This window comes from Humulus lupulus, chromosome 1 (genome assembly GCF_963169125.1).
Source record: "Humulus lupulus chromosome 1, drHumLupu1.1, whole genome shotgun sequence".
Lineage (NCBI taxonomy): Eukaryota > Viridiplantae > Streptophyta > Magnoliopsida > Rosales > Cannabaceae > Humulus > Humulus lupulus.
Window position 1 is genome coordinate 249,377,435 of NC_084793.1, and position 12,712 is coordinate 249,390,146.

Consider the following 12,712-nt stretch of genomic DNA (forward strand, 5'->3'; position numbering starts at 1 on the left):
GGTTTTGGTAAGGAAAATAGGATAGTTTCTATAGGCTTATATGTTATGTTTATGTATAATATGTTATGATAAGTTTATGTTACAATATGTTATGTTATATATTTTTTATGTTATCTAGGGCTCATAGTTGCTTAGCTAGCAAGCCCTAGTGTTTATCATTTTCATGGTTTAGAGTTATGATTTACCCTACCTCAAATATTAGACAAAGGACCTAGATGGGTTATCATATACTACCATGTGATCTAACCTACCTCAAATATTAGACAAAGGACCTAGATGGTTTATCACATACCATGTTAATGAGTTAATGGCCATTAATATTGTAGTCCTATATGGTATACGTTTTTATAGTCATATGTTTTATAGTTTATGTTTATGATGTAGTTTTATGCTTATGATATATGATGTAGGTTTTTAGTAGGTTTTCCTTGCTGGGCATTAGGCTCATTCTTTTATTTTTAGTGTGATGCAGGAAAAATGAATCTAGAAGGCGGAAGGATTCTTGGTAGCTTGGCTTGTGTGTTGAGGATGGATGGAATGTGTGGACTGCGTGTCGATCGAGGATGAAGTTATTTATTTTTAGTCTTTTAGATCATGTTTTTCCGCATTTAGTTTTTAAACAATTGAATTAAAGTTTATGTTTTTCATTTAAACAGTGGGTACCCATGCCATATTTTCTATTATTATGTATTTGATACAATATTTTTGAGTTTTAATAAAGTTATATTATTTCTATCTTTCCCAAAATAGTAGCTATGTTTAGTAGTTTTAATGGACCAAGGTCTTAGAATAGTTGGGTCGTTACAGAAGAGCATGACTAGACTTATGTAAAAGATACTAATAAATTTATAATAAAAATTAGAAGAAAATAAATTTAATTGTAACAAAGATATAGAAATGAAGAACAAAATAAAGAATCAATATATTAAAAATATAATGTGAAACATAAACTTCACTCTAACCTTTCCACAAGAGAATTTAGCCTAAAATAGGCATTGTTTTCACTCAAAGTAATGTAAAAGAAATGAAAGAAAAATAAGAACAAAAAAATGTTTTTCTCTCTCACTATACTCTCCACACTTAATTCAACAATCTGATGATTTTTTCCTACATTTAGCTCTTTATTTATAGTGGAAATATGACCCAAAATGTGTTAAAATCGTGTACAAAAGAGTGGGAAAATGGCTGCAAAATTGGTGCAAAGTGGGATAAGTGGGAGACAAGTTGCAGTAGTCAAAGAGACACATTGGCCACGTGTCACGCACTGATTGGCTCGGCAGTGGAGTACGTCAGGCGCGTGGGGGACAGCAGCAGGCGAGTGGGACAGGTGGCGGGATCGGGTTGGCTCGGCAGCTAGTGCGTCAGGCGTGGCAGGTACGTGTCAGCGTGTCAGGCAGCTCGTCAACAGCTCGGCGTTGCTTGGCTCGCAGCTCGGCTCGGCTTCGTCAGGTGGCTCAGGGGTGGCAGCTGTAGACTTAGGCCTGGGCTTGGTTTTGGGCCAAATTTTGTCAAAATGCCATTTTTTATGATTTCTTCAATTTTAATTCATTATTTCTTCTTTCTTTTTCTTTGTGTCAAAGTACATTTTATTTCCTGAAAATTAAACACAAATTAAATTAAAATTAATATTTTCAAATATAAAATATATGACAGTAAATCCATGAAAATATTAATTAAATCTTAATTAATTTTAAACTTTAAGACTAATAAAATGATACTTTTGAACACTAATCAATTGGAGTGCTCCCAGTCCTCATAGAATTTCTTATCCTTCTCAGCAGCAGCAGCAGCAGCAGCAGGCTTAGATGGTGCATCAATTCTCAAGGCCAAGTCCACTTTCATGAAAGTCAAGTTCATCGTGATAGACTCAACCCACTGCTTGTGGTTGGTTGCATTCAGTGCCAAGACGGCAGAGGTTCTAGGATAGCTTAGTGCTGAATGAGAAACAAGAGCAATAGCTATTAAATGGATGTTATAACAAAATCATGTCATTTGTGCTCTTTTCTCATAAATGATCGCAAAAATAACAAATGATCATTATGTATGCTAGAGTTATTAAATAAACAAATTATATAACTCATTCACAAGCAAGAACAATCTATTGAGCATTACAACCAAATACTTGAATTTACTATCTAAAGGATAGACAAATTGTGGTTCATAAAATTCAATAGACTTTCTTCACCATATTAAGCATCCTTTCCAAATAATTATTATCGATAGGATAATTAATTACTCATATGGACATTAATGTAACTTTGGAGGAAAAACACAAAATTTAAATAAATAATTATTTAAATGTTCCTCATCACTAAATAATTTACATGCTTATTCTTATCATAACCAAGAAAATAACCAATAATTATTGTCAATATATAATTAGATTTATCTCACAAAAGATTGAATACAAATAGAATTATAAAAATAAAATTCATAAGTTAATCTTGTGCATAATCATATAGAAATGCTAGAGTATTAAAGATTGAGTGAAAATATGAAAAATTGTCCAAAATAGACCTTACACGCGCCCCCACGCACTCTAGATTTCATTAATAATTTAATTTTTTCTAAATTACTGATCCAGAAAACGACATGTCGTTTTCATAAAACAACGTGTCATTTTTTAGGGAAAACGACGGGCTTCGACACGTCAAACGACGTGTCATCTCTGCGAGGTCATCCCTGACCTTGGAAGCGGGTTCGTGGATCGACGAATCGGGTCGACAGGACCTGAAGCCAAACCCACCTGGAACGGATGCCTCCGACCACCGTTTCCGCCGCCGTTTTGAAGGTTTTTCCTCCACGTTTGCTCCTCTATCAACTTCCGGCCACCATTTGGGTTAAAAAACTCTCAAAACCGAAAAACACATGATGGACCCAAAACGGGTATGTTTTAAAAATTTACACTCGCAAGCGCACGAATTGTATATGGAATATAGTGATCGTGTAAGTACGAGATCGAACCCAAAGGAGTTGTCTAAAATAAAAAAGAAAACTATTTTAAATCAAAAGTAATAAATTCTAACCTAGCTCCAAAGATTGATGAGTTTTAATGTTATGAACATAAAATAAAAGATTGAAAAATAAAGCTATTTAAGAGAATAAAAATAAAGCAATAATGATTTGAAAATAAGTGTTAAAAGAAAAGATTATTAAGATAATAGAATCCACAAAATATAAGTTCAATAATATTTATAAGTACATTGATTCCCAAGTTTTAGTGATAGTTAAAATAAATCAAACTATCATTTTCCAAATAGATGTATAATTTTAAGCACAAATTACTTCTAAAAAAATAGGATTTTTCTTCACTTTTCAAAATTATAATTTCAAAGTATTTAGTGTAAATCAATCTAATGAAATAATAAATAAATCAATGAACATTATTTATAAGGCAAAACATAATATTTTTGTTCTAAGCATGGATGTGTACAATTTAATGACACATCTTACACAAAGAATATTATGTTTTTGCACTAATGAAGAACAAAGTGTAAATATGTGCTAACAATCCAAAATACATGATATTTAAGATGAAAGAAGATGTTTGAAGAAGAAAATTCCATAAACTTTGTTGCACAAAATGGGAAATCAACATACAAAATAAATACTATCTAGTTACAAATTGTTTTATCATCACCTTAATAATCTTAAAAAGATTAGAAACTCATAACTAGAATAGCAAATACAAACTAAAAATTACAAACATAAATAGGAAAATTTGGAGGATGAACCCCCAAATTTTTCCTCTAAAAATACATAGAAAATAACCAAAAAGAAGAAGAAGATTAAGAGAATAGAGAGGTTTGGAAATGTGTAGAGTTTTTTGGTATGGTAACCTCTCCCCTAAAAATGGACACCCTAAATGGTCTTCAAAACTCCATATTTATAGCCAAAATGAGGTTTAAAATAATCAATTTAAATTAATTTAATTAATTATAATATGGTAAATAGAGGTAAAATATAGGGTGTAATAATGATGCTTTGGGGTAAAATGTGTAGAAAGTAGGGTAAAAAGTTGGCATTTTTGGCAATTGTGGGACAAGGGAACATTGGCATTTGTTGGGCTCAAGAATAAACCAAAATGGCAGCCATTTTGGTGGCTGGGACAGGCATGATTTCGGTTGGGCCTTATGGGCCAAGTGGGCCTAGGCTGAAGCGTGGAGGCTTGGATGGAGTTGGCATGATGCATGCAATTGAAGAGGAAGACTTGGTGGTGAGTGCGTGCATCAAGTGGCTGGGAAGGAAATGCTTCAGGACTCAGGAGGTGGTCTTGTTGACTTCGGCTGGGGGAGTCACGCAAGGAGAAGAATCAAGAGGCAGCTGATGGGCGGATTGGGCCTGGCAGATGGGCCTAGGGGTGGCAATTCGTGTAAACGTGTTAGATTCGTGTCGACACGATTATGACACGACACGATTAAGGTCAACACGAACACGACACGATTATTAAACGTGTCAAAAATATGAACACGAACACGACACGATTATTAAACGGGTCAACACGACACGAACACGATAACACGATTATGACACGATTATGACACGATTAATCATAATTATAGGAAAAAAATCAGAAAACCTATGTAAAGTATTCGTGTTATCGTGTCTGACACGATTATGACACGACACGATTATTAAATGGGTCGACACGATTATGACACGACACGATTAAGGTAAACACGAACACGACACGATTATTAAACGTGTCAAAAACTCAAACACGAACACGACACGATTATTAAACGTGTCGTGTTCGTGTTTACCTTAATCGTGTCGTGTCGTGTCGTGTCGTGTCATCGTGTTGTGACCCAAATTGCCACCCCTAGATGGGCCTTCGGGCCTAGCTTTTCAGAAATGCCACATTTTCCTTATCTTTTCAATTTTAATTCTTTTCATCTATCTTCGTTTCAAGCACAAAAATGCAACATATTACCTACACAAAATAATATAAATTAAGTCATGATAAAATATTTTCAATTATAAAATAAACTATATTAATTCTTTGAAAATATTAATTACAACTTAATTTAATTTAACATTTAGTTTCAATAAAACATACATTTTTTTACTTCCCTAAACACAACAACTTAAATAATTAAGTACAACATTTTTCAACAAAATAACTATAAAAACACACAAAAATATATAAAATTAAAATAAACCTAATAAATTCAAAATTACTTAAAAACTTAATAAATCAATTAAAAACTCAAGAATTAAGCAACAATTAGCACATAAAAAGTGGTAAAATAACTCTATTTTGTAGAGTTATCAACACATATCCATTTTTCTATGAAACTTTTTTTTGAAAAATTTCGGTATCCCCAGCCAAATAACACGAGAAACTTTCCCAAAATTTTGTCAGAAATTGGTCTAATCACATTAATGATTAATAAACTAATTTTCTACATAGCCCAACAATAATTTTCGAAAATATAGTATAAAAATAAAATTTGACAAAATGGGTTTATGAAAAGTTTAAGCCCTAAAATCAAAAGAACTAGCTCTTGATACCATTTGTTAGTTTATAAACAAATATTATGAGCATTATATCCATTTATCAGATTCAATCAACAACATTCAATGATGTTGAATACTCAAATTGCACAATAAATAACATGCATCCCAAGTTTTGCATTCCATCACCTTGAGCCATGATGATCTCTTCCAATTTCTTGAATACTCAAAGCAGCCACATAAAATACAAATGCTATATAGAATGCTCATGGAATGCAACCCTTTGATCAAAACTACCACCACACCACACACACTTTCAACTATATGCCTTCTACCCTTTTATGCTCACTTATCCTAAATGGTATTAGTAAGTTAATTAGGTTTATTATGATAGTGGTGGTGGACTATAGTTTAATGGGCCAACATATAGTCATTAGGGTGCCACCATGTGCCTCTAATGCAATTAGTAAGTGTGAACTATCTTATTATGGTTATTAATAATTAATAGACACTTTGGTTAATGGTTGTGATTATAAAATAATGTTTATGATTATATTAGTCCATAATAATAATTCTAACAAGCAAATTATAAACATATGTATTGTATTTTTGTTTGATCATAATTTTGAAATTATGATCTGATTTCCAGCAACGATTATTTTGAAAGCCCGACAACGATTTTCAATTGATTTGTATTGCACCTTTTCAGATTGTTTTTAATGAGTTATTTATTGGAATTTGTTTTGATAGTTCTTAAAGTTAAATGTTTTAATTATTTATCTAATAAAAAATTATTTTATTGTATTATATTTTTAAATATCAATGGCTACAATATTATATTGGAGAACAAGATTTTTAGGAATAACTGTTATTTGGTTTTTCACAATTGCTTGGAAAAGATTTATTAATTTCATTTTAATTTTAGTTTAGTTTAATTTAATTTTTTTACCTAATTATATCAATGTTAAATAATAATATATATTAATATATACAAATTTTTTATTTAACTTCAATTTGAAATAAACTTATAGTTGGTTGTTTCACATTTAATATTTAATTTTTTTAATTTCACAATTAAAAGTTGGTTCTTATTTTTTTTTATGCTTTATATAATTCATAATAAACCTGATTTGCTAGAACTTAGTTGTTGATGTTATTGTGTTAAATATATTATTGTGTTATCATCAAAGTTATTATGTTATTTGACTTAGTGTTTTATTATGTTAAGTCTTGTTTTATTGAGTTCTCAAAGTTGTTGAAGAGTATTACAGATGTCGAAGTATGAAACACTAATAAAAGATAAATTTTAATTTTTATTGAAATTATAGGGTGAAATGTTTAATTTTAAATTATTGTTATTATTATTATTATTTAACATGTTTATATTATTGTTTTCTCTTTATTTCATTCTTAAAAATTTAATACTCATATCAATTTTATTCTTTGGTATTTTTGTACGTTGTTATGTTATTAAAGGAGAATGTGTAACTTATTAACGATACTATTGACAATAGTTGTACTTATTGAAAGATAATTTTTTTCTTATTTTATCCACTATAATAGATAATTTATAATTGTCGTAGTATTTAGTATTATTGTCTATTAAATTTTATCATTTATTCAATTTCATTAACTAATGTTGTTTTTGTTTGTATGATAATTTTATTTTGTATATTACTTCTCAGTTATACAAGTAAAATGTGTGGAGTAGATGGTGGTGCTGGATTGGATTCTTTAGCTAGATTTTCCAGTGGATGTTGTGGGCACATATTGTTTAGCAGTTTTTTCTACTTTTGCTAAGAGAGCTACATTTTTAGAAGTTATAACAAGTTTGTTATCCAGATTTCCAAGAGTGTCCATAATCCATGATTTGTCATTTCATGGATAGCTGCGCATGCTCTTAGTATGGAAAAACAATTTGTTTAGTTAGAAAATATCCCTAAATTTTTTCGGGATATTTAGACTTTATAAGTTGTACGACATTATGATATTTATCAATGAAGTTATCATTGCTACCAAAAAAAGTAACATGTGTTTCTTTTTAAATATGAATGATAAAAATTATTATAAAATTAGGATCATCTATTAAATATTATTATAATAATGGTATTTTATAATATTTGAATTTATATTAATATAATTACTAAATATTTATTCACTGAAATTTTAAAAAAAATTAGAATTATGTATTATTATAATAATAATATTTTATAATATTTGAATTTATATTAATATTGTTGACTACTGATTTGGCCAACGACACTAAGTCGATTAAACGTTAACAAATAATAAGAGGACTGAACTTAAGTAAACGACACAAAAATTTATAGTGGTTTATCTCCAAAAGTTGGTAATGACCTACGCTACGCTCATTTGCACTTTTATTGACCACAAAGGTCTCAAACTCAAGATTAGAATAACAAGATTCACTGATTTTCTTAAGTTTGAGAGATAATACAATTTGACAGAGTTTCTGTATGTAAAGTACACATGTAAAAATAACGATTGTGAGGGTCTCTATTTATAGAGTCTATAGTGGGCCTTGGGCCTTACAAGTATAAAATGGGCCCTATATGCATAATGTGGGTTTTTTATAACTGATTATGCGATAAAAGAATATAAAAACTACATTCAAAATCACAGTTAAACAAATATCTCGTGAAATTCAAGTTGATCTGGTCGTTTGAACTGCTCTTGAGGATATCTTACAACTTGAGCTACTTCGAGCATACATAGTTTGGATGTAGTTGGCATGTACTCTTCGATCAACAACCTTTAACTATATTGGATGATCTCGAGGAGGGCAACTCTTCATCTTCTGATCGAGCCTAATCGACTAGGGCTGATAAATTAATGATTCTGAGTGTCACGTGTCATTTTGATATGCCACATCACTATGCTTATTTTTGGGATAAACAAATATAATTATTAAATATCTAGTCTCGTATTATATATTATTATAATAATTATATTTTATAATATTTAAATTTGTATGAATATAATTATTAAATATCTAGTTTTGTATTAAATATTATTATAATAATTATATTTTATAATATTTGAATTTATATTATTTATTTTACCACAATTTTGTAATTGATTTTAAAACATATTTTGTTAAATTTTTATAATATTCTGTTAAAATTAATAAAAAAAAATCCCTAAATACATACTTTTTATATAGAATAAAAATGATGACTAATTAAAGTAAAAAAAATTAATTTTTTGACACGAATATTTTTACTAGTAATATTTTAAGAGATGTGTTTTCACTAATTATTCTATAAATAATACATTTTCAAGGAGTAAAAAAAGACTTCTTATTTTGGAAATGTAAAAAGAAATATATATTAATAATAAGACAAAAAAAATGCAAAATTTGAGTTTCTATGCTTAAACTTACATAATGGATGCGTATAATTCAAAATATACCTAACTACCACTCTTCTAATTTCCTCACTTTCACTTGGTTTCTTTCATCTCTCTCTTACTAGATTCCACGACTCCATCAACCATTGGACTCATAACCCCAACGTACACAGACCCACTACATAACTACAACCCCAACGCACCGTTGCAAACCCAAATCGTCTCCTTCCCCGTTAACGCCAACATACCTTCGTAAACCATTGTCGCAACCAAATCTAGGTTTTTAAGATTTGGGCTCAATTAAAAATTGGATTTTTAATTATTTAGATTATAGTTTCAATCATTGTAGTATTGAAAATGTATGTATTAATTGTCTTTTTCGCTATTAACTAAATTTGAGAGTGTAAAGAAAATAATATAAAAAACACAAGAGTTTTGTGTGGTTCAGACTATAAAAAAGCCCTAGGTCACGAGTCTCTAACATTTAATGAGCTTGAAGCTTGTTTGAGGAAGCTTCAATGGTGGTTCTCAGGCAGTATATATTGCACTGACTTACAAAATTTCTCTTTCTAAAAATCCAAATCATTTACAAGGAGATACCCCAATCTTATTTAAAGAGGTTGAGGTCATTAATGTTAATCATCTATCATTAATGCTATTTCCCCCATCCTCATATATTAATGTTGAGTTAATACAAAAAAGGAGTGCACTAAATAAAGACTACAACCCAGATGGTTTGCATAGGACCCATTGCAGAAAGTCATGCACCAACTTTATGAGGAACATATCTATGATTGTCAGGGTGCGGCGCATGCTTGCCCATGTTAGGCGACGTTGTGGGAAATGTCGATTGTCGATTGTCGAGTGTACGAACTCAACACCACTAATCGAGGCTCATCAAAAGCTATAAGATGATCTTCTGGTGGCCCATGCCTGCAGTGACTGACGCCTGGTAGCCACCCCAGGTCGGAGGACCAGAATCCTAGACCTGGGAGATGGGCGAGTGAGGAGAGCCTCTTGGGACGTGGTCTCATACGGAGACATCCTTGTCTCGAGAACAGACCTTGGGACGTGGCCTCGCTTAAAGACATCCATGACCTGGAGATTGGCTCGGGGCATGCTCGGGACGTGGCCTTACCCAGAGATATCCTCGCCTCGAGGACAGATCTTGGGGCGTGGCCTCGCTTGGAGACACCCACGTCTTGGCCGAATTGGGTTTCCTGGAAGAGTTCACACTCTGAGATCCTCACGACTTGCCTTGTCACCAATTACTCCTAATTGCCACGTCTATAATAGTGAAACACACAGACAATAGTATGATTTATTGCAATTTAGTGTGTTTTATTCAATTATTTAAGATGGATTATGACATTGTCTCATTGAAATTTCTATATTTTTTTTTGACAAATTTGATGGTTTCTTGATGGATCCTTAATATTTCTTTAGGAATTACAACATACACATTTTCGATACATTTCAACGCATACTCAATATATCTATAGAAGTTAAAGAGTTAGCAACCTCCATGGGTTTCGATATATTTTCGATGGTCCACTTTTTTATTTGCAAGTTATTTTCGATGTTCGCTCCGGTCTCTTGATGAGAGGATTCCTTTCCACCGACACTTGATCCCTTTGACTCAAACACTAGTATAATTCAATAGGAGTTTGATGCATTTAATTATTGTTTTGTTTTTGTTTTTGGCATTTAATTGATTTGTCTACGACATTTTTGATGCTCCTTGATATGTTTCAATATATTTAGGCATTTTTATTTATTTGGTATATATTTTACTTAATGATACTCAATAATTTTTGATGCATTTATGAATTTTTATTATTTAGTATTCATTGGCATTCGATAGATTTTGATGCATGATCGATGATTTCAATGCCTAAGAACAGTTCTATTTGTTTTTTTTCCTTAGTTTCGATGGATTTTGATGCATGATTGATGGTTTTTTATGCATTAAAATAATTCTATTTGTTACTTTTTTTCCTAGTTTGGATTGATTAAGATGCATGCTCAATATAGTTCAATCGATTTCACAAACAAATTTATATGCATTTTTTCTTTCACTTTTAGCTTATTAGTTTTTTTTAGATGCCTAAGCTTGAAAGTTCCTTATGAAGATCACTTTGTTACTCATGTGACCTATAGAGGCAGTTCAAACTTGGTTAAGATCAATGAAAAATTTAAGATGCATGGGCTTATGGAAAGGGCAAAGGGAAAAACCTAACCTTCTCCTCTCTAATCTCAAACACCATTGTATGAAACAAATATGTGAACTCTTGAATCTATGATAAAAAAAAAATTTAAAACACCATGTTGACGCTCTTTTTGGTCAACTAAAAATAAAGAGACTACTTGTAGAAAATGACAAAAGAAGACAAGGTCTTTTACTTGGTTCAGTCGTTAAAGATGCCTAGTCCACGAGTCACTTATATTGCTTAGAGCTTGCCAGAATCACAAGCTCAGATGGTGGCTGAGGCATTGGATGTGTGACACCTGTCACCATTTTGGAGGGTTATGAGACTGATTTGGTGAGACTGGCTAGGTTGCATTGGCCTAACAAACCTCCCTTTTGTGGAAATGGAGTGGTCCCCACATGCATGGGGAATGGAAATGGAAAAATAAGTGGTAGTGCCACCACTCAAAAGTAAGTGGGCACGCGGACTTGCCAAATGTACTCCTTGCTGGCCCCAGCTTTTGGGAAACTCGATGGTTTGTCCCCTGAGGAGACTTCTCAGGCTTATGAGAAATTGGTATGTGAGTAGGCTTCTGATGAGGTGCTCGGGAGACTCTACGATATGTCCTTGCGAACAGTTCCCGAAGACATGTTCTCGGATCATTAGTAGTCAAGGACTGACACTCCTTGTGACCTCTTTCTTGGAGAATAGGATATTCGGGATGGCGCTAGCAACATGTTAGGTTTCATTGACATGGAATTGTCGTCCAAGAAAATCCTGAAACACACCAAACTTTAAAATTTGAAAGAAAAAAAAATAGAATAATAGAATAACAATCGAGATATTATCGAAGCATTGAGGCCATTGAAATATACAAATAATAAACATCAAGATATTATCGAAGGACCATCGAATTATATTGAAACTCATAAAGCACACTTAATAAAATCCATTGATTTTTTTTGTGCAAAATATGTAGAATAAACCAAATTTGAAAAATAATAATTAAAGAATTAGAATTAACACAAAGCTATTCAAAATATATAAATATATGTTTCAAATTAACACTCATCACTATATTCAGGGACAAGCCGGCTATTCATAAATTTTCTCTTCCACGAACCCTAAAATTTAGTATTGTCTATCTGCCGTGTGTATAATAATAATGAATCTTTGTATTTTAAGTGAAATACTTCAATCTTTATATTGATTCACAATGGTATTGTTGTCTTTTATTTATATAGGACTTACATTTTGGAGTGATTTGTTCTAATAAAGACTATTTTGATGCATAGAAACTCAATTTTCCTGGGAAATTTGATAAACTATGCTTTAAGTGGCATCTTAATTTTTTTATATGCTAGGTTTGTTAACTATTTCTAAAATATGCTAATGATAGTAATTGAGACCAAAATACCCTTCTCATTTCCTCTTCTTTTTCCTTTTTTTTCTCCTTTCTCCAGCCAGCCATCACACTTCCTATGATCCTCTCTCTACATTTCGTCTTTCTCTTCATTTTTCCTCTTTCTTTCTCTTAGCTTCTCCATCTGTAGCACACCAATTTTTTTATTTTATTTTGTTGCTAATATTATTTTAAATGTTAATTGTTGAGTGTTAAAATTTTAATTCTATTATTTAAATTGTTTGGTAGAAAATAAATAATTTGTATTTTGTTAACTTATTTATTTAATTAATTG